Source organism: Neofelis nebulosa, chromosome 10 (genome assembly GCF_028018385.1).
Source record: "Neofelis nebulosa isolate mNeoNeb1 chromosome 10, mNeoNeb1.pri, whole genome shotgun sequence".
NCBI lineage: Eukaryota > Metazoa > Chordata > Mammalia > Carnivora > Felidae > Neofelis > Neofelis nebulosa.
Window position 1 is genome coordinate 73,337,590 of NC_080791.1, and position 20,995 is coordinate 73,358,584.

General features: G+C 40.5%; 1 protein-coding gene across 1 annotated transcript in view; it reads right to left on the bottom strand.

The window, feature by feature from the left end:
* Positions 1-20,995, bottom strand: part of PIK3C2A (phosphatidylinositol-4-phosphate 3-kinase catalytic subunit type 2 alpha) — a 195,768-nt gene that overhangs the window by 126,127 nt on the left and 48,646 nt on the right. The gene's annotated exons all lie outside the window — the stretch shown is intronic.

Below are 20,995 nucleotides of genomic sequence, written 5' to 3' on the forward strand. Positions count from 1 at the left end.
GCTAGGAAGTTCAGGGGAAAGAAGAGGGGAGGATGGAAGGTAATTAGTTATTTATTGCTACATATCAAATTACCCCCAAAACTCAGTAGCTCAAAGCAATAAGAATTAACTATCTCATAGTTTCTTTGGTCAGAAATACAGTTACAGACAAGCTATCTGCTGCCAGTCTCATCTAAAGGCTTGAATGAAGAGAGATCCACTTCCATTTTCACTAACATGGTTGTTGTAAGGTCTTGATATCTTAAAACATGGGCCTCTCCACAGGGCTGCCTCACACTATGGCAGCTGGCTTCCTCCTACATGAATGACCAAGAAAGAGCAAGAAAGAACAAGAGTGTGTGAGAGAAAGCACCCCTGAACAGAAGCCATGGTCTTTGTAACCTGATCTCAGAAGTGAGGTCCCATCACTTCTGCCATACTCTATTCATTAGAAGTGAGTCAATAAGGGGCGCCTGGGTGGCTCAGTCGGTTAAGCGTCCGACTTCGGCTCAGGTCACGATCTCGCGGTCTGTGAGTTCGAGCCCCGCGTCGGGCTCTGGGCTGATGGCTCAGAGCCTGGAGCCTGCTTCCGATTCTGTGTCTCCCTCTCTCTCTGCCCCTTCCCCGTTCATGCTCTGTCTCTCTCTGTCTCAAAAATAAAATAAACGTTAAAAAAAGAAAAATTAAAAAAAAAAAAAAAAAAAGAAGTGAGTCAATAAGGAGCTCCTGGGTGGCTCAATTGGTTAAGCATCCGACTCTTGGTTTCAGCTCAGGTCATGATCTCACAGTTGGTGAGTTTAAGCCCTACATTGGGCTCCTCGCTGACAGTGTGGAGCCTGCTTGGGATTCTTTCTGTCTATCTGTCTCTCTCTCTCTCTGCCCCTCCCCCTTCAAAATAAATAAATAAAACTTTAAAAATATATATGTTAAAAAAAAAGAAGTCAGTAAGTCCCTTGTGTTCAAGAGGAAAGGAATACACAAAGGTGAGGCATACACAAAGGCTTGAATACTAGGAGGTGGGGACAGGTCACTGGGGGTCATCTAGAAGCTGGCTACCACAGCAGGTTTCACAGAAGAGGTAGCACTTGAAGAGGTTATATTGGAGTTTTTCGGGAGCATCTCAGGAGGAAGGGCTTTCTAGGTAAAGAAAAGGGTATGTGAAAGATACAGAGGTATCTTTCTATAAATTTACTTCCATGAATTCTACCAATACACTTGCATCTTTGTGAAAAAAATATACATATACAAGGGTAGTCATTGAGGCATTATCATCTTAGTTTGCTAGGGCTGCCATAACAAAGTACCACAAACTTACTGGCTTAAACAATAAGTTTATTGTCTCACAGTACTGGAGGCTAGAAGTCTGCGGTCCACGATCCACGATCCACGTGCTGGCAGGGTTGCTTCCTTCTGATAGCTACAAGGGAAGTATCTGTTCTAGGCCTCTCTCCTTGGTTTATAGATGCATGTTTTCTCCTTGGGTCTTATCATCTTCCCTCTTAAAGGTCTCTGTCCAGCTTTTCTCTTCTTAGAAAGACGCCAGTCAGATTGGCTTAGGGCCCACCCTAAGTGACCTCATTTTAACTTGATTATACGGAACCTATCCAAATAAGGTCACACTCTGAGATATCAAGGGTTAGGACTTCATTATGAATTTTGAGGGTAACACAATTCAACTGAACAGTCATATAGTAGAAAAAGAATAAAAGGAATCTAAATTTTCAAGAATAGGGAATGGATTAAGTAGGTTATGGTATGTCATAAAATGGGAAATGGAATACCGTACTATATAGCTGTTAGAAAGATGTACTGATAAGGAAAATCTCCAATGTGGAATAATCTCCAATATTCTGTTAAAGGAAAAAGCCGAGTTGACTAATAATTTGTGAAATGCTAGTATTTATGTTTAAAAAACTAGAATGTGTTGTAACAAAATAGGAAACCTTGGGAAAAATACACAAGAAATTAATAGTATTGTCTGTGTCTGTGAAGAACTCCTGAGAGGGTAGAGGTCAGCATATAGAAGGGAGCCTTCTTTTTTACTATAGACTCCTTTTGTACAGGTTGATTTGTTATCATGAGCACATACTACTTTCAAATTAAAAAAGAAATATATAGGAGCTTAGTAATTTCAGCATGAAGCATATTTAGAGTGTGCTGGATGCTAATAATTCTGATTAGAAATTGAGTGACAAAAAAAGATAAAAAAAATAAGTTGGTGTGGAACTGTGCAGACTCAGTGTGTGATGAAGGATGGGAGTTATGATTAGTTCTTATGTTATAAACCTGTTTTAAAGTGGCGGTGGACTATTTTATCAGTCCTTCAAGGCTTTTCTAGTCCAGGATTCTCTAGCATAATCCTAATATTAGATTCAGTTGGTTTCAATAAATGTTAATCTTTTTTTAAGTTTATTTATTTTTGAGAGAGAGAGAGAGAGAGCACAAGTGCATGCAGAAGAAGGGCAGAGAATCCAAAGTGGGCTCTGCAATGACAGCAGAGAGCCCGATTTGGGGCTCAAACTCACGAACCATGAGATCATGACTGGAGCTGAAGTCGGACACTTAGCTGACTGAGCCACCCAGGGACCGCCAATAAACGTTAACTGAGGTCAGCCAGAAGCCAGGCTGGGTACAGGGAAACAAAGATGAATACAATATGATCCTGCCCTTGCAAAGCCTAGAGTCTAGTAAACCCAAAAATAGAACTGAAAAAAACACAAAAGGTAAACAAATAGAAAATGTCAATACACTGTGGTAAAAGTTATGGTAAAATTGCATACCTGGTACCAACAGAGGAGCACCCAGCCCCACTGGACCAGAGGAAGAAGCTCTAAAGAATGAGCAGATGTTAGTCAGGTTAGGGTAGGAAACAATGCTTCAGGCAGAGGGAAAAGCATGAGCACTGGTACAGAGACCTCAAAATGGCTCAAGGTATTTGGAACTACTTGGAATTTAAATATTTCCAATAAAGGCAACTGTTTAAGAGGGTGGCTGAAAGATTTTTAAAATCTGTAGAGCTTTGTAAATTTATTCACATGGGTATAGTAACAGATTTTTTTAACCCATTTCCCCATACGATGGGTCCTGATTTTTAATTATGGTCACTGTGGCTGATAGTAATCTCCCTGTTTTCTGATATCTTAACATCTAATTACTTACTCAGTTTAGTCCTTAATGACCTCCTATCTTAAAGTGTTTTCAAATTGTTCTGTAATTATAGCTTCCTTCCATCTATTGAGTTCTTAGTGTTAGACATTGTGCTCAGCAGTACAGATACTGTTTCATTTAGTCCAAAGCCTAAACTTTTTACCACTACCATCCTGAACTTCTCCAAGAGAAGATCATAAGCTCCCTGAGGGCAGAAAGCAAAGTTTAAATCTGGTTTCCCTTCTCATAGTTTCCCTACCCAGCCTCTCCTCCATTTAACTCCCTACATGTATAACTTCCCTTGACCTTATACTCCCTCCAGCTTCTGCCCGATTTCTTTGTTTCCCATGATAACAAAACTCAGAACTGTCTATACTTGCTGGGTTTCTCACCTCACCAGGCTTTCATCTCCTCCACATACTGAAATGTCTCCTATCAAGTCACTATTGACCCACATGTTGCCAAAGTCAGGTCAATTCTCTGTCCTCATCCTTCTGGATCATTCAGCAGTTCTTGACATTAGTGATTGATCACTCCCTCCTTAACACACTTTGCTTTTTAGGCTTTTATGATGCCAGGTCCACTTTGTTTTCCTCCAACCTTCTTGCTTGCTTCTTAGTCTCTTGTCAGCTCCCTCTCCTTTATCAGACTTCCAAAGGTAGGAATGCACCAAGACTTAGTCTTCAGCTCTTTTTGCTGTTTATACTGCCTAACTAGATGAATTCATCTGCTCCTATGGTTTTAAATACCATTCCTAGGCTAATGATTCTCAAATTTGTATCTCTGGCCCCTGACTTCTCCCCTGAAATCTAGACTTGGGTAACCATCTATTTGATATCTCCAGTTGCATGTTGGGTGGACAAGTCAAAATTAAGATAAACACAGATTAAGAACTCTCAATTATTACCCCACACCTGTTCCCCACTTCCCCATCCCCTCATCCCCTCCACAACTTATCCATCTCAATAACTGGCACCATTAGCCCAGTTACATAGGCCAAAAGATTAGGAGTTAGCCTTGATTCCTGGCATCTCCTCACATTCCAATCAGTAAGTTCTATTGGCTCTATCTCTGAAATATACCCTACTGCCTAAACTGACCCTCCTTGCCCTCTCAGTGCTGTAATCTGGTGCAAGCTATCATCTTAATGGGCCTTCCCATATCCAGTCTTGCTCCAATAAGTTCGTTCACCAAGCAGTAATTGGAGTGATTTTAAATGGTACATCAGATCACCTTACTCCTGACTAAAACTGCGGTAGCTTCCCATTGCATTGAGAATAAACCTTGCCTTTATTTACAAAGGCCTTGCACTATCATTTCCCTGTTTCCCTCTACCTTAGGGCTCTGCACCTTGCTCACTATGTTCCAGCAACAGTGGCCTTCTTTCCATTCCTAAATGGGTAAGAACAGGTAAGCTCTGTCCTGCTCTGATGACTTTATACTAGCTATTTCCTTTGCCTGGAATGCTGTCCCTTGGGTTTGACTGGCTCCTTTTGGTCATTCAGATCTCTGCTTAAATGTCACCTGCTTAAAGAGAACTTCTCTGACTACCCAATCTAAAAAGAGCCACCTGGTCCTCATGTATATAACATCACTTTTATTTTATTTTATTTATTTTTAACATCACTTTATTTTAATGCTCTGTAAAGCATCAGTCACCTCCTGATACTTTAAAAAATTTATTTTAGTACATTGTCTTCTACACTAGAAGGTAAGGTCAATGACAGCGGGGACTTTGTCTTGTTCACCACGAATCCCTGTACATTTAGAGTAGTGCCTGGAATTTAATAATTATTGATTGAATGAATGAGTGAATTTACTTCCATTTATATTTAGTCTTTCCCCCCACAGTTAAAAGGACAGCCAAGACCCATGTCTTAAAGGGATTAGAAATGAATGTGAATTATGAAAGGTAAATATATTTTTTTAATATCAGGGCTGTGAGATCAAGACCTGAGCTGAAATCAAGGGTCAGATGCTTAACCAACGGAACCACCCAGGTGCTCCTGCAAGACAATTATTATTTAAATGAAAGTCCTGCTTTGTAAACCAGGAGTGGACAGCATTTATACCGCCACTGCAGCATTAAAAAAGATTCAGTTGAGAGTTACTATATAAGACATAAAATGAAGTTGGAAACTTTTCAAGGAAGAACTATCAACTGCTTCCTTCATGTACTTCAAGAAGGATATCAATTTTGTGCATCATAAAAGTTATATGTGTAGGCTGTGACTCACAAGAGGAATAGCCAACCTACTCTTTTCTCTCCTCCTCTCCCCTCCCTATAAATATCATAAAGAAACAGCTATGATAGGCTCTTGAAAGAGCAGCTAACATTTTCTGAGAGCTTACTGTATGGTAGACTCTAAGAGTCTAATGGATTTAGTGAATTAATTCCTTTATTCTTCACAATAACCCTATGTGGAAGGAATAATATAATTCCCCTTTTACAGATATGAGGCACAGAGAAGTTAAGTTACTTGCCTGGGTCACAAAATAAGTGGTAAAGCAGGACAAGCTGACCCCAGTGTCCCACTTCTTAATCATCTATCATGCTGTCCTAAGAGGTGGCATTTCAATGTATGTTTGTCACCACTGTACTCCTCTTTGAGACTATGGAGGAGGGTATGGACAAACACATGGGGGTGTGTGGGAAAGTGTCAAACCAAATAACCTATAGGTTTTTCTTTTTTGAACCATGGACCTTTTGGCAGTCAGGTGAAGTCTATAGACTTTTTTTCCGACTAATGTTTTTACATTCAAAACTAAAATACAATTGAAAACCAATTATATTGAAATATAGTTCTCAAAATATTAAATCAGCATTTGTTATAGTAATATACATGCTTCTTTATTAATGTACTAAGTAAGACCTAATACCAGGTCTAGTGACTACCATAATTTCATAGCCGTATGAGTATAAATGATATTTCAAGATATTTTTAACTGTTATAATGTGACGTAGAAATATCTCTTGGGATATCTATTGGTGACAAAGTCACAGATACTGCTAATACTACTGTGACTTATTGTCTACCTTAGTAATGGAAGGACTTGGTAAATTTCTGTCAGAGGTTAGTAAAAATAAAGATGTGATTTATTTTTCTTAAGTTTTTAGTTAAATTCTAGTTAGTTAACATACAGGGTAACATTACTTTCAGGTGTACAATGTAGTGATCCCACACTTCCATACCACATTGGGGGCTCATTGCAGAGGTGCACTCTTTAATCCCATCACCTATTTAATCACTGCCACCCCCCCCTCCCCCCCCCCCCCCCCCCCGGCTTTCTGGTAACCATCAGTTTGTTCTCTATAGTTGAGAGTCTGTTTCTTGGGGTTCCTGGGTGGCTCAGTTGGTCGAGCGACCAATTCCTAATTTCGGTTCAGGTCATAATCTCACGGTTTGAGAGGTTGAACCTCACATCTAGCTCTGCACTGACAGTGCAGAGCTTGCTTGGGATTCTCTTTCTCCCTCTCTCTCTACCCCTCCCCTGCTTGTGTGCTCTCTCTCTCAAAATAAATAAACATTGGTACATATATATATTTTAAAAGTCTGTTTCTTGGTTTGCCTCTCTTACTTTTCCCTTTGCTCATTTGTTTTGTTTCTTAAAAACCACATATTAGTGAAATTATATGGTAGCTACCTTTCTCTGACTGACTTGTTTTGCTTAGCATAATACTCTCCAGCTACAATGCTTATAGTAGCATTATCTACAAGAGCAAAATTATGGAAACATCCCAAGTGTCCATTGACTGATGAATGGATAAAGAGAATATGGTTTTATATATACAATGGAATATTACTAAGCCATGAAAAAGAATGAAACCTTGCCATTTGCAATGATGTGGATGGAGCTAGAGAGTGTTATGCAAGGGATCATAGTTTTTAAACATAAAACTGGCCAGAGTCCCAGTTGGGGGGTGGACACCACCCATAAAGCATTTTGATAACTAAATCTTCAATTCTTAGAGGTTTTCTCTAGAGCAAAGAGAAAAAATTCCAAACAGCACAGTTTCAACAAAAACAGCCTGGATCCAGAAAGAATCAGACCAAAGGCCAGCATAGTTTTAGTAGCAACAGCCCAGTTATCAGACCACAGGGTAGCACAGTTTTAAATAGGAATGATCTGGTTTCAAACAAGAGGTGAAGAAGGCCAGCACAGTTCCAACAGCAACAGTCAGATTCGGTAAAGGAGTCAGAACAAATACCAAATGAGGACTCTCAGAAAAAGAAAGAAAGAGAAAAGCTTAACAGCCTCCAAATAAACCTTGAAAGCTCAAACACAAAAAGAATAGAGCTTGAAAGCCAGAAGCATCATCCTCAAACTCCAAAGTTGGTGAGAAAACAGTGAGCCCAATTTGCTCGGTGGGTGCTGGCACCTGTTTGCTCACCAGCTCAGAGTTGTTGGGGGTCTTCTCTTAATCCCTTCTGATCACCCAGTAATGTTAAACTTAAAAAAATAAAACTATTGGGGCGCCTGGGTGGCTCAGTTGGTTAAGCGCTGACTTTAGCTCAGGTCATGATCTTGCAGTTCGTGGGTTTGAGCCTCGCATTGGGCTCTGTGCTGACAGCTCAGAGCCTGGAGCCTGCTTTGGATGCTGTGTCTCCCTCTCTTTCTCTGCCCCTCTCCCACTCATGCTCTGTCTCTCTCTATCTCTCAAAAATGAATAAACGTTAAAAAAATTAAAATAAAATAAATAAAATTGCCAGGGGCACCTGGGTGGCTTAGTCGATTGGGTGTCCACCTTCGGCTCGGGTCATGATCTCACGGCTCGTGAGTTTGAGCCCCACATCAAGCTCTGTGCTGACAACTCAGAGCCTGGAGTCTGCTTCAGACTCTGTGTCTCCTTCTCTCTCAGATCTTCCCCTGCTCTCGCTCTGTCTCTCTCTCTCTCCTTCAAAAATAAATAAACATTTAAAAAATAAAAAATAAGAAAATAAAACTGTCAGTTATTTTATAAGTAAAAAAATTTTTTTCAGGAACAACAGATTTGAAATCTAGACAAGCAAGCTACAGCAAAACCGTAGGCATGTCTGGAGAGCAAAGGAGAGGACTGCTCTTTAATAGAGGAAAGGGGGGGATTTGGGAAAGCTGTCTTAAAAAGTAGGTCTGCTGGTGTAAAGTTGAGTTCTAAGTATAGTGGCTTTTCATTGTCTGAGTTGTGACCAGTTCTCATTGGCTGGGCTGTTCTGCTGGGCTGTTTTCTTCCTTCTGCTTGGGTAGTAAAGTAATACCCATGTGCAAGGTGAGTCTCTTCCTGTCAAGTCTGAAACCACAGGCAGTCTCCCTTGTATTGGTCCCAGAATTTCAACTCTTCAGAGCTCACTGGGGCCACAGGTGGGGGCAAGAGGTGGTAGAAAGACAAAGGTAAGAGGTGTGGTGATAAAGCACACGTGAGCCAGCCCTTCCCAACCCACAGGGAGGCTCCCTAGGATCAGTCCAGTATATGAACACTCAGAGCTTATCAGGGCAAAGGTAGGGATGTAGGGACAGTGGAGAGTGGGCGGGCGCTGCTGCCAAGAGCCATGTGGGGCAGGGGGCTGGAATGGTATCCTTGGTGAGGGCTGGGCTCCAGTGGACACAAGGGCACCACTGAGGCTGTGACTGCCCTGTCAGAGCCCAGGCTTAGGAGGCTCCTTGCTAGCTGCTCCAGGCTGTAATGGCACTCGGCCAGTCCCAAGATATGATTTTTTCCCCCATCTGAGATCATAGGCTCCCTGACTTCCATCCATGGATTTCTTGGGGGCTATTTAGGGGGAGGGGAGGTCTATGGACCTCAGGTTAAGAATCACTGTCAGCCAAAGTTATGAGCAGTTTCTGGGTATACTGTGGTAACCCAGTGTATTGACAAGAAGTGGGTAAAGAAGAGGGCCAGGAAAATGACCAGGAATTTCTGGATTCAGCAGTATGGACTGATCACCACTTCCCATAAGTCTGTGATTGACAATGAAAAATTAAATGAATCAAAACTTGTTCTGTGACATCTGTGAATAATTCCTTAAATGTTTCCTGAAATGCTGTTAATTATTACATGAATTTTTAAAATTAAAGCAAATTTGGGAAAAAATCAAACACAAATGGATAGGTGTCTATTTTGGCATCTTGAGGATATATATAGCTTTAGGGCAGACCAAGGCAGTAACTTGGTCTGATTAGCACAGTATGATTGCAAATCTTCCTGATTCTGCCACTCCCCACTCTGCGGTAACTTCAAAAGTGGGTAGCACACAACAATATGGAGATCAGAGAAGAACAATTTCAGAGCATGTGTGGGACAACCCAAGGTGACCAGAGTATATTGAAGCCCTACAATGATGGGGGCACAGATCAGCACAATGTGGATAGTAACATCAATGTGATGTGACATCATTTGTTACTAGAATTTAAATAGAAAAGAAATTTGAATTATACTGAACCTGCATCTTACTACCACTAGGAAGCTTTGTAATAATAACAATAGCTAACATGAATTGAATGTTTACTATGTGCCAGGCATAGTTTAAAGTACTTCATACGACTAACATGTTTAATTCCTCGAGCTAACTTATGAGCTAAGTGCTGTTATCTTCATTTTACAGTTGAGGAGATGGAGATATAGAGAGGTAGAAGTATATTCTTGACTTTACTTAAATGCTATATTAATTGTATACTAGCTGCTCTAACAATACACTTTGAAATCTTGGTCACTTAACACAATAGGTGGTTATTTCTCCCCTGCATAAGCCCAATAAGAGGTGGGGTGTTGAGGGACATAAACTGATAGAAAGATCTACCATGTTCAATACATTACATCCAAGGTCACACTGAGGTTTCTTGCACCAGACTGGAGGTGACACATCTAATTCCACTGGCCAGAACTCACCCACACCTAGCTGCAAGGGAGACTAGGAAACGTAGTTGAACTGTGGGCCCAGAGGGAAAGAAAACTGGTTTTGTTGTCATGCTAACAAGTCAGATAACTCTATTGGTTCAAGCAAAAAGCCTCCCTTTTATTTTCATAATGTGCTCCTTAACGAACTAAAACCACTTTTAGATGAGCTTAGTGCGTGGCTTTTTTTTTTTTAATGTTTATTTATTTTGAGAGAGAGAGTGATGGAGCAGGGGAAGGGCAGAGAGAGAGAGAGAGAGAAAGGGAGAGAGAGAATCCCAGGCAGGCTCTATGCTGTCAGCACAAAGCCTGACTCTAGGCTTGATCTCACCAACTGTGAAATTATGACCTGAGCTGAAATCAAGAGTCAGACACTTAACCGACTGAGCCACCCAGGCACCCCTAGTGCATGGCTTTTTCTTAAGTGAAAGATAATTATTTGCCTCTATACTGATAAAGTGGTGTTATTACCACTCAGCAGGCTCTCAATCTTTTTGTATAATTATTAGGCTTGAGATCAACTCTTCTTACATTCAAATGTTGTTTTTGGTAGCTGTCCTCCAATATTTAACTGATTAATTGCCAAAAAAACTTATAGAGCACATAAACTATGCAGTTATCTGGAAAGTTAATTTCTTTCTTTCTTTTTTTTTTTAAGAGAGAGAGTGAGAGTGAGAGGCAGAGGGAGATAGAGACAGAATCTTAAGCAGGCTCTATGCTCAGTGCAGAGTCCAATGTGGGGCTCCATCCCATGACCCTGGGATCATGACCTGAGCAGAAATCAAGAGTCAGATGCTCAACTGACTGGGCCACCCAGGTGCCCCTGGAAAGTTAATCTCTTAACTAGCTTATTAACTAAGGTATTCTCTTTACTAATAAAGGCTAGAATCATCTTGACCACACATGTGTGAAAGAACTTTGGGGTCTGAGTCATTATCTATGTGTTTAAGTGGGTCCAGATCTATTTTTGGGGGGAAAGTCTTAGACCCACTTCTAAATGGCAGTAGGAGAGCTTTCCTTTCACACTATCACACTGTTAGACTTCTTGCTTCTCTGGAAGAATGCCACTCCTACTTTCAGCTCTATTGATTATCAAAACAACTATTAATCAGCAGAAAGATCATTTCCACTTTAGTTTTTTAATAGAGAACTAACTTCAAACTACTGCACATTATTCATCAAAAGCACAAGTGAAAGAAGTAATATTCATCGAGGATTACTTGAAAGATAAGTAATCTATCCATTTCTCTAGACATTCTAAATGTCATCCCAATTTATAGCCTCTAGAATAAGCTGTGTAGTTGGATTGCTCCAGGTCCTTTGTAGAATTGCTTTTACCGAGTAGTACTTTGGCTTTATGCACTGAAGTTCATTATAAGAGATGGCCCTAGAAGTCTTACTGTTGTATTTATCAGAGGGATATTGTTGAGGACTTTAACCATTATGTCATAGAGTGACTCATAATGAAGGAACATTTTTCTCAGGTATTAATACAAGGAAGCTATATACTTTTTTAAAAGAAATATTTCATTTTATATCATAGGGACACCGAATTTCATAATAGTTCATATTTTCCTATTGCTTTGTTCCTGGAAGCTCAGAATCAAAGATTCAGCCCAGATCTAGCTATTGTTTAGAACTGTATACCGTGCACTTTTGTAAGTCAAGCCTAACAGTTGACTTTAGTATATTTTCCTTCTCCTGTTTGCCTTTACTTCTTACCTCCACCCCAATTACTTAACTCATTTATTTCCTGCAATATTTCCTTAAGTTGCTTTGAATCCTTTTGGGAACATATAAACTATTTATATGTTTGGGAATGTATTTGCATATGTATGTTTATATATAAAGTAATGCTGAAGTGTTTGGAAGAACAAAAGATGTAGAGCTAGATGTTTGGTTAAATACTATTACTGAGTATTTTCCACAAAGAGAAGTTTTGCATTGGAATTTGTTTGTTTCTTTCCTTTTTGCTATTTTTTTTAATGTTTATTTTTGAGAGAGCATGAGGGAGGATCTGAAGCAGGCTCAGTGCTGAGGGCAGACAGCCTGTCAGGCTGTCGTGACTCAAACTCACGAACCAGTAGATCATGACCTGAGCCGAACTCAGACACTTAACTGACACCCATGCAGCCCAACATTCTGCTGTTTCTAGCATTGTCCACCAAACTATGCTGCAAACCCTTCCCACTCTTGCTTTTTCTTAAGCTCTTCCCCACCTCTCTTGCTCCTCATTGTCAAATCTTCCTCCAAGGCCTCAGAATTTGCTGCTCTCTCATCCTGGATTGTTCTTCTGTGATGGGCTCCCTCTTCATGTCTTCTCAGAGAGGCTTCCTAACCCCCATTCTCTCTAAAGCTGATGTTTGTCCCCTAGTGACCCCACCTCATTATCCTCCTTCATAGTGCCCTGTGTTTTTCTTCATAGCACCACCTTGTTTTCATTTTATTAATTCACTTGCTAGATATCTGTCTCCTCAGCTAGAGGGTGAACTCATGAGGGAAAGTACTATGTTGTTTTCTTCATCTAGGTCTTAAGATGAATGAATGAATAAATGGTCCAGCCCAAGAACTGTAGAAAATCTCTTCTGACTCTTGTATACCCTCAAGATAGTTCCTTCTTTCTTTCTTTCTTTCTTTCTTTCTTTCTTTCTTTCTTTCTTTCTTTCTTTCTTTCTTTTCTCTCTTTTCTTTCTTTCTTTTTTAGGTTTTATTTTTAAGTAATGTCTACAACCAACATGGGGCTCAAACCCACAACTTTGAGATCAAGGCACCCTGATAGTTTCCTTTACTGAACTACTGAATTTACTCCTGTCTGACCACAGTCACTCACCACATTTAAAACCTTTGGTTCCTCTTTGTTTCCTGTTTCAGGATGGATTTCCTCAATCACAATGTGAGTTTTTAATAATCTGGCTAATGGATTAGAGGAACACTGAAGGTACAGCCAGCAGTAAATAGATTTCACTAAGGGATTTAAATAGTCTCTTATTTCTTTTTAATTTAATTTTTTTAAATTTTATTATTTCTTTTTTAATTTTAAGTGTATTTATTTATTTTGAGAGAGAGACAGAGACAGAGAGAGAGAGAGAGAGAGAGAGAGCACGAGTAGGGGAGGGACAGAGAGAGAGAGGGAGAGAGAGAGAATCCCAAGCAGGCTCTGCACCAGCAGTGTGAAGCCCAATGTGGGGCTTGAACTCATGAACTGTAAGATAATGACCTGAGCCAAAACCAAGAGACAAATGCTTAACCAACTAAGCCACCCAGGCACCCCATCTTGTCATATTTCTGTGGGCAATGGTGGCAGAAAGGCAAGAAAGGGAGGTGGAAGGGACATTTATTAAGAACTGCTTAGATTAGGCAAGACAAGAACCTGTGAATGCAAGAGATAGGAACACAAATTTCAGCTCACTTCTTTTTTTTTTAATTTTTTAAACATTTATTTATTTTTGAGAGAGAGAGAGAGAGAGAGAGAGAGAGCACGTGAGCGGGGGGAAGGGGCAGAGAGAGCGGAAAGCACAGAATGTGAAGCAGGCTCAGAGCCCCATGTGGAGCTCTAACTCATGAATGGTGGGACCAGGACCATGACCTGAGCTGAAGTCAGGCACTTAACCAACTAAGCCACCCAGGCACCCCTTCAGCTCACTTTAACAATAAGGGTAAAAGTCAAGAATAGAATGAGTTTCCTTGGGAGGGTCATTCACTCAACAAAAGTATTGGGCACATTTCACATGCTAGGCATAGTCTTGGGCACTAGAGATGGAGCACGAATAAGACCTTGTCCCTGTTCTCATGGTACTGACAGTTTAGTGGAGGCTGGGAGGAATCTATTTCAGAAAATGTTCTATCAGACCTGGAATCAGGGATTCTAGCCCTGGGCAGACGCCAGATTCAGGAAGGGAGGAAGGAAATGTGTGAACATTTGTTGAGGGCTTACTGTTTGTCAGGCACCATTTGAAGCACCATACACAGCTTCCATGTTCCCCTGAGGGGAGAAACATTGTGGTGCTCTTGGGTTCCCTGGGGGCACTGAGTGTTAACATGTACACAGGAAACACTCAGTACTCAATTAATTACTGATATCATTCAAGTGCTTCAATGGTAATGAGATGCTAGTAGCATTCATATGCTCATAACACAAATGCTAAAATAAAAATTAAGAATAACAAAAAATGGGGTGCCTGGCTAGTTCAGTCAGTAGAGTCAGTGACTCGATCTCAGGGTTGTAAGTTCAAACCCCATGTTGAGTGTAGAAATTACTTAAAAATAAAATCTTAGTGTGCCTGGGTGGCTCAATTGGTTAAGCATCTGACTCCTGATTTTGGCTCGGGTCACCATCTCACGGTTCATGAGATGAAGCCCGGTGTCTGGCTTTGCGCTGACAGCACGGATACATGTGGGACGTATATATGGGATTCTCCCTTTCCCTCTCTCTTTGGCCCTCACCACCCCCCCAAATAAACATAAAAAATTAAATAAAATCATAAAAGAATCACACACACACACACACACACACACACACACACACACACGCTAAATTATTTGCCAGAGGCCACTTTTTACAGTTGTCATCAAAGCTGGATTTATCCTTAGGATTTCTTGGCCTGTAGTCCCACGCTTGGATTTCAAAGTCACACTTCGCCTTCCAAATATGTGAGGTAACTGCAATTGCTGCACAGCCAGTCATAAGAATTCTGAAATGTTATAGCTACAACTATGCCACCTGTAATAAGAACTGTGATGAATGCTCTAGATACTATTTTAAATATGCCACAAGTTTTGTTTCCTCTCCCTTTACATAAATGAATTTATTTTTTTAAGAAACAAGGAGATATTTTATTGTATTTTATTTTACCATAAGCCTTAGAAATGCTCAACTCCTGTTAAGCACACACCCAAAGAACAGTGGCAAATAGGAATTCAAAGTAAAACCAGACATTAACATGGTGTCCATTGCCCTTATTGCAAATCTGCACAGCTGGGTTAGGGGGTGTAGGTGCTCACTCCACGCCTTTTTTCTGTAATGAACTTCCCACTTGTTGGATGATTTGTGATAGTATGGACACCACTGACTCAATGGACACACACATACTGCATAGGATGGGTAGACTGGAAGGAAAATGTCGTATGATTGATAGTGGCTATTTTACATGGTAGGATGTCAGTATTTTTAAATCTATATTTGATTTTCTTTAAAAAAATTTTTTTTAATGTTTATTTATTTTTGAGACAGAGAGAGACAGACCATGAACAGGGGAGGGTCAGAGAGAGAGGGAGACACAGAATCTGAAGCAGGCTCCAGGCTCTGAGCTGTCAGTACAGAGCCTGACGTGGGGCTGGAACTCACGGACCGTGAGATCATGACCTGAGCCGAAGTCCGACGCTTAACCGACTGAGCCACCCAGGCGCCCCTATATTTGATTTTCTTTAAGACAAATGATTAGTGAATAAATACAATAGGATACTTTGCCCAGGATTGAATATGCACGCCTAATAAAGTTTGCTTTAAATCATGTACAAAGTCTTACGAAAGACATGGTAAATACAGTAGCAGCATACTTAGATCTGGGGGAAGAAATGGTCTTGGAAGAAGTCAAGAAAATACTGACAATTTACCCGAACTTCAAACAGGCAGGCAGGGTCATGGGAGTCTCATTACAACACAGCATGCATTTTTAGTGTTTGCCCTGTTTTAGATTGATTGTTTCACATTGATCAGGCTCTCCCTTTAGCTGACAAGCCACGGGCTCTGTTTCTCATTACTTCCCGCTCCTCTCCTTTGCCTTCCTTCATCCACCAAGTAAGATGGCGCAGCAACCGCTGAGTCCATACTTATTAAACCACCCACATCCATACACTTTTGCCCATGTCCACATAGCAAAGCTCCATGAGTAATTCCTGAGCAGCGTCACTGCTGTCCTGACAGTACTCTGTTTCCCCTTAGCTCTCTGCTAAGAACTTTCCAGTTCCAAGATAAAGGAAGAAGCCCCAACTCTTCTTGTAGTCAACTCACTTTTCTTTGTCTAAGATAAAAACCTTATGTCATTTCTATTTTAATAGAATTAAGATATGAAAATCTGAGCATATACATCCCAGAGGATATATACGATTTGCTTGGTGCAGAGATTTTTGAGTGAGATTCTATTACCAAGTGATACCTGATTCAAAGAGCATTAAAAAAATGACACCATCACTTACAAACTGTATGGTAGCTAGCATATTCCTCAACAGAAAATTTTCTCTTTGAAAAAGAATTTTGTGTTTGCCTATCAAAATGTATTTGAGAGATCTTGCATAAAAAGCTCAAGCCTTTCTCACAGGTGTTTTCCCCCTCCCTTCCCTCCTTCCTTCCTCTTTATTGTTTTTTACTGAAGTCTAATTAACATACAGTGTTATATTAGTTTCAGGTGTACAATATGATTCAACAATTCTCTATATTACTCAGTGCTCATCAAGATAAGTGTACCCTTAATCTCCTTCATCTATTTCACTCATTCCCCACCCCACCCCCCCGACTTCCCCTCCAGTAACCACCAGTTTGCTCCTGCATTTAAGAGTTTGTTTCTTTGTTTATTTTTTTCTTTGTTAATTTTTTGTGTTTCTTAAATTCCACAAGAGTGAAATCATATGGTATTTGTCCTTCTCTGACTTATTTCACTTAGCATTATTCCCTCTAGGTCCATCCATGTTATTGCAAAGGGTGAGATTTCATTCTTTTTTATGGCTGAATAATATTCTATGATACATAAACCAAACTTATCTACCTATCTATCTATCCCACATCTTCTTTGTCCATTTACCTATCAATGGATACTTGGGTTGCTTTCATATCTTAGCTATTACAAAAAATGTTGCAATAAACATAGAGCTGCATATATCTTTTTGAAAAAAAAAATTTAATGTTTATTTTTGAGAGAGATAGAGAGAAAGAGCACAAGTTGGGGAGGGGCAGAGAGAGAGGGAGACACAGAATCTGAAGCAGGCTCCAGGCTCTGAGCTGTCAGCACAGAGCCTGATGCAGGGCTGGAGCCCTCAAACCATTAGATCATGACCCGAGCCGAAGTCAGATGCTTAACCAGCTGAGCCACTCAGGCACCCCTGCACATACCTTTTTGGATTAGTGTTTTTATTTTCTGTGGGTAAATACCTAGTAGGGAAATCACTGGATCATATTTTTAATTTTTTGAGGAAACCTCCATATTGTCTTCCACAGTGACTGCACCAGCTTTCATTCCCACCAATAGTGCATCAGGGTTTCTTTTTTTCCACATCCTCACTGACACTTATTATTTCTTATGTTTTGATTTTAGCCATTGTGTAAAGCAATATCTCACTGTGTTAATTTGTATGTCCTTGATGATGAGTGATGTCGAGCACCTTTTCATGTGTCTGTTGGTCATTTGTATGTCTCCTTTGGGAAAATGTCTATTCAGGTCCTCTGCCCATTTTTAAATCAGATTGTTTTTGGGGCGCCTGGGTGGCGCAGTCGGTTAAGTGTCCGACTTCAGCCAGGTCACGATCTCGCGGTCCGTGAGTTCGAGCCCCGCGTCAGGCTCTGGGCTGATGGCTCGGAGCCTGGAGCCTGTTTCCGATTCTGTGTCTCCCTCTCTCTCTGCCCCTCCCCCGTTCATGCTCTGTCTCTCTCTGTCCCAAAAATAAATAAAAAACGTTGAAAAAAAAAATTTTTAAATCAGATTGTTTTTTTGTTTTGTGTGTTTTGTTTTTTTGTTTGTTTGTTTGTTTTGGTGTTGTCTTAGTTCTTTATATATTTTGGATATTAACCCCTTATCAGATATATCATTTGCAAGTATTTTTCTCCCATCCAGTAAGTTACCTTTTTGTTTTGTTCATGGTTTCCTTTGCTGTGCAAAAGGTTTTTATTTTGGTGTAGCCCAGTAGTTTCATTTTGCTTTTGTTTCCCTTGCCTAAGGAGACATACCTAGAACATTTTTCTATGGCTAATGTCAAAGAAATTACTCCCTATGTTTTCTTCGAGGAGTTTTATGGTTTCAGGTCTCACATTTAGGTCTTTAATCCATTTTAAGTTTATTTTTGTGTATGGTGAAAGAAAGTGGTCCAGTTGCATTCATTTGCATGTAGCTGTCTACTTTTCCCAACACCATATGTTGAAGAGATTGTCTTTTCCCCATTATAAATATTCTTGTCTCCTTTGTTTTAGATTAATTGTCCACATAAGTGTAGGTTTATTTCTGGACTTTCTATTCTGTTCCATTGATCTATGTGTCTTTGTGCCAGTACACACTGTCTTGATTACATAAACGAATTGATTTTTTTTAATGTTTATTTATTTTTGAGAGAGAGAGACAGAGCATGAGTGGGGAGAGAGGGAGACACAGAATCCGAAGCAGGCTCCAGGCTCTAAGCTGTCAGCACAGAGCCGGATGCAGGACTCGAACCCACCAACGGTGAGGCCCTGACCTGAGTGGAAGTCAGCCACTTAACCAACTGAGCCACCCAGGTGCCCCAATGAATTGATTTTTAAAGCAGCATTTTACTTTAGATCCAGCAGGGGGAGCCAGGTCCATGTTGTTTAAAGACAAAACCCCACCCCCCCCAAAACAAAACAAAAAAGTCCCCTAAAAAATGCCTTCTAATTTCCAAAGTATTCTATTTCCACCTTCCTTTAGTGGCCCTGAACAGTTCTTTATTTCCTCTCTGTGACCTTAGGGCATAAAAATACCATTGAAACACAACAGTAAAAACTTACTTTTTTGAGTTCTTTTGAAGGCATAAAATGTGAGTATTCCATTCACCCGTTTATCTAAACAAGCATGAATTGTTGCTTACCCTGCCTGCTGGTCTGGGGCAGGAGAGGAGACAGCCAGAGCAGGAAAGGGTCAGACTAGAGATTGGTGATGGGGCAACAAATAGGAGAGAGCAGCCACCTTTAGGGAGGAAGAGATCTTTGAAATGGATCTTGAAGGACAGTTAGCATTCCTCAGCCAATTGTGATTGGAATTGGCATTCCAGACCGTGAGAATAATATGAGCAAATAACAGATGCAGTGTATTTGTAGAATTATAGATAGGAGAGGAAAAAGGTTGCAGGTAGGTAAGATAATTCTCAAAAGTAATCTAAGTGGGGTTTATTTCAACAATGTTGGATAACAGCTAACAGTAATAATTAGTAATAACTAATATTTGTGTTAAACAGATATCTAATATTCAATAAACACTTATATAGCACTTAATGTTCCAAATGCAACTTTAAGCACCTTACAAGAATTAACCAATTTAATCCTCACACAATCTGTTAATTAGCCCCATTTCCAAATGAAGAATCTGAGGGAAAATGAGGTTGAATAACTTGTGCAAGGTCTCACAACTTGAGATGGATAGAGCTAGCAGTTGAGCCCTGGCAGCCGGGCTCCGGACTGTGCACCTGATCTAAATATTGGACCTGTGTTCTCTCCTTTAATACTCACAGAAGCTCTCTGATGTGCGTGTGCTATCATTATGCCCCGTTGATATTTGGTATCATTATGCCCTTCAATATGCAAACAAAAAGATGCCTGTTATTTCCCCTGTCCTGTCACACAAACTGTGTATATCATACACAGCGTTCTGCACTTGCTTTTTTAAAAATTTATTTATTTTTGAGAGAGAGAGCACATAGTAGGAGCAGAGAGAGAGAGAGAATCCCAAGCAGGCTCCACGCTGTCAGTGCAGAGCCTGACATGGGGCTTGAACTCACCAACAGTGAGATCATAAACTGAGCCAAAACCATGAGTTGGACACTTAACCAACTGAACCACCCAGGCACCCCTGTTCTGCATTTGCTTTTAAAACCTAATGATATATCTTTGGAATGGCTGCAAAGTATTTCTGTATATGGATGTGCTATATTTTGTTTAACCAGTCCCTTACCGTCAGGTGATTTATAGTCATTCTCTGTCATAAACAATGAATGGCAATGAATAAAGGCTGTTTGCCATTTCCCTCAGATGTGAGCCTATCTGCAGGATAAATTCTAAGAATACATTTGATGGTCCAAAATACCTCATTCTGGGACACCTGGGTGGCTCAGTCAGTTAAGCACCTGACTCTTGGTTTCAGCTCAGGTCATGATCTCAAGGTTATGAGATTAAGCCCCATGTGGGGTTCTGTGCTGGGCATGGACCCTGCTTGAGAGTCTCTCTCTCTCTCTCTCTCTCTCTCTCTCTCTCTCTCTCTCTCTCTCTGTCTCTCTCTCTCTCTCTCTCCTCCTCTCCCTCACTTGCATGCTCTCTCTCTAAAAAACAAAAACAAAACAAAAAAAACCCAAATTTAAAAGATCCCTGAATCTGTCATTTTGACAGAAGTTGTCAAGTTGCCCTTTGTAGAGGCAGTCCCGATATAAACATGAATGTCTGTTTCCCCATTCCTTCACAAAAACTGTTATCTCAGTGCAGGTTTAATTTGCATTTCTTTTGTTAGGAGTGAAATCGAACATCATTCCACGTGTTCCAGAATCATTTAACATTACTTTTTTTTGTGTGGACTGTTTGATCACAACCTTTGTTTTCCTGTTGGGTTGTTGAGCTTTATATACACATATATTCCAGCTTCTGACCAAAAACCCATGTGTGATTTTCCAGGCCCAACTGTAGGCAATTACAAAGGCTTTACTTGGCAGGCCTCGCAGGGGAACGCTGCCCCCTAGACTTGATGCACAGGCAGTGCACTGCCCTCTCTGAAGGGAATTTATACTCAGGCCTCCCTGGCCAGCCAAGGTCTTAACCATATCTGCGTTTATAGACCAGGAGCCTTCATTCAGAAGTCTCTTTTCTAGGACTTTCCTGAGGGATCTCTGCTAGGCCTCTTTATTAATGGGAGAGACAGGAGGGAGAAATCTTAAAGACACTTTTCTCCTCTCTGACTCAGTACTCAGCACTTTTCCTTTCTGACTCAGTACTTTTCCACTCCTAACCCCTCTTTAAACCCCACCCATGTCCTGCTGATCCACTCATCCTGCGATGTTTCATGGGGGAAAATGCAACAG